The sequence below is a fragment of the Apium graveolens genome, chromosome 10 (assembly GCF_009905375.1).
Source record: "Apium graveolens cultivar Ventura chromosome 10, ASM990537v1, whole genome shotgun sequence".
NCBI lineage: Eukaryota > Viridiplantae > Streptophyta > Magnoliopsida > Apiales > Apiaceae > Apium > Apium graveolens.
The window spans coordinates 149,662,870-149,665,584 of NC_133656.1; the positions used below are offsets into that span (position 1 = coordinate 149,662,870).

The following is a 2,715-nucleotide window of genomic DNA, read 5'->3' on the forward strand; positions in this document are numbered from 1 at the left end:
TATTTATATTAATAGTACTATATATTTTGAATATATTTGTATAAATTCATAATAATTATATATATCTAATCAAAATAATAAAATAATTACATAGAAATATATATAGGGTTTTTATGCAAGTCGTATTATTTAAAATAAAACTGAAAAAATTGTATTTTTGAAAATAACTTTAAAAAATGTGAGTATTTTTGTAAATAAGTTGAAGAACATAATATTTTGAATAATTTTCGCATATACTATTAGTTATTATATATAAATTAATATTAAATTAGTTCTTGTACCTTTGGACTAAACTTCAACCCAATAAGTCCAATTTTTTTATTTTTACTACTATAATTACCATGTACAATTCGATTATTAAGACTTTATATTAGAGGATAATTTTTGTACAGCCATGAAACTACCAAAACAGTAGTCCTACAAAATTTAAGCTGGGAAATGATAGAGTGGAACCTCAGAGCACATATCATACAAGTGCTTATGGCTAGACAAGCTATGCGTACAAAAATGAGAAATCACTAGCACTTTGCTTTTGCTGCTTCTGATTGTCCTCCACAATTCTTTGCAACTTTTTTTTTGCCGGGATGCAATCAAGTCTTTTCCAGTGTCAAAAGTAGTCAGCCTAATGCTGCAATGAAATTGGATTAAGATGGTTTATATGTAAGACCAGTTGAAACAGAACAGACTGGCAGAAATGTCTGGAGAGCAGTTTCCAGCAACTAGTTAGTTATTTTGACTGTAAAAAGTTTATGTTTATTTTGGTCTAGCTTGCTCCAATGGTTTAAAGAAGTAACTTTAAACAGGATTCAGGTTAAAAAATCCGGTATATTATTGACATAACCTGGGAACTACATCACAGTAGATGAGTACCTGATAAAGTTCAAAATTGTAAAACATTTCGGTTTCTAAGGGGAAAGGTGTAACTACTTTCTGTGTAATGCAGGAACTAATATTCCTCCCTAATTCCTGCGCAGTTGCCAAAAATTTTGTTCTGAACTAGAACTTCCATTTTAGGCCACTGTCGGGGTTGTAAATCAGCTTACACCACCATAGTCGCTCCTTTATCTCAGTTGACCTTGTTGTCATCCACTAAGAAACATAAAATTTTCCCAGTGAAATGAAACAGCAATCCTTACTCCATTCTAAATTCCAATAAAAACCATCCAAGCAGCAAGAATACAACTTAGTTACAACATCTTCACTTGGTAATTCTTCAATTAGCCACTCGTGTACAAGGGCATATGCTTCATTATATATGTATGATGTTCCAATCATTTGCAAATTTTACTAACAAGTTCAACTTAAAGTTCAACTTAATTCTTCAAGCACATTATTACCAAATTTAAAGGCACTAATAACTAATAGCTCGAAGCCTGTAACAACTTGCCCTATATATTCTAATAAAAGGCTAAACATACAAGAGCGGGAACAAAATGGTAAATGATTAAAAAGTGATGAGAGCGGAGAGATAAGTAGATAAACGGAAAACACATAAACCTGCTGTTTGGTAAAGTTTTCAATGCATTTGAGAGAAATCCCCTTTATAATCCAGCCAAACCATCACGCTCCACAATACCTGCACCGTGATATGCAGACTCCAGTACTATTAATTCAAATCTGAAGGCTAACTTTCCATATTTTATTGGTTCAGCTCAAGATAACAGAAAACCACCTTATCCAGAAGAACATTGCACCCATGAAACGGAAAGGCAAAAAACAACAATATTAAAGAGAAAGTTCCACTAGATACCAATCCCTATATACGACATGAAAATTTAATCAATAATCAATAATATTCAGTTGTACATCAATTACCTGGAAATGCATCAAAAAATGTCTTTTAAGGTCCATTCTTCAGTTGCATTTGCAGTCGCGTACTGTGTCCAGGGGATAAGACATAAGAGTGGCAATGATGGCTGACACCAAAGCAGTGACTAATGATGCTTCAGTTCTATGTTGATATTTCTCTGGAAATGATTTCTTCACCCTACAGCCTTAGATTAAATTAAGTACTAATTCAAGGAGATAAATGAGTAAATATGGACAATCTACGGCCTGATTACATCTCAGTTTGGTGAGAATATGGACCCTATGGTGATATTTGAAGAAAACAGTGTAGTAGTAAAAGAATATATAAAAGATATTTTAGGATACGAATCTGATTTTCTTGGGTATGTTGTTTTAGCACATATTGGTTGGGCACTTCTTTTCACTTTTGTTTTTGCATATGGCATTAAGTTCCTGAATTTTCGGAGGAGATAAATGACAGTACTCTTTCATAACAGTTACATTACATGCTTTGCAAAGTTGCATTGAAGTATTCGACATTCATTTCCCCTGTAAACAATAAGGAAATGCTGTGTTTGTGTTAAGAGAAATGCTAGCTGATTACCACTAACCAGGTATAAACTTAAAATTCAATTTAATTATTAAGAGTTCTTACGGATAATAGTACTCAAGATTTCCATCAACTATCACTGGCAAAAGTAGTTGCCAAAGCTAAATATTTTCTATAGTCATGAAACTACCGTACAAAATTTGAGCCCGGTAATTGATTGATCGGAAGTGCAGAACACATATCATACAAGTGCTTATGGCTAGACAAGCTATGCCCACAAAAATGAGTAATTAGCAGCACTCTGCTTTTGCTGCTTCTGATTGTCCTCAACAATTATTTGCAACTCTTTTTCACCCGTTGCAATCAAGTGTTTAGCA

General features: G+C 33.0%; 1 long non-coding RNA gene across 1 annotated transcript; it reads right to left on the reverse strand.

Annotated features, from left to right (window-relative positions):
- Nucleotides 1-378: 378 nt before the first annotated feature.
- LOC141689245 (uncharacterized) lies at nucleotides 379-2,068 on the reverse strand. Its single transcript, XR_012562292.1, has 3 exons — nucleotides 1,816-2,068; nucleotides 1,498-1,672; nucleotides 379-628 (listed from the first exon to the last, which is right to left on the reverse strand). It is a non-coding gene; the product is annotated as an uncharacterized LOC141689245 (long non-coding RNA).
- Between the last annotated feature and the right edge of the window lie 647 nt (nucleotides 2,069-2,715).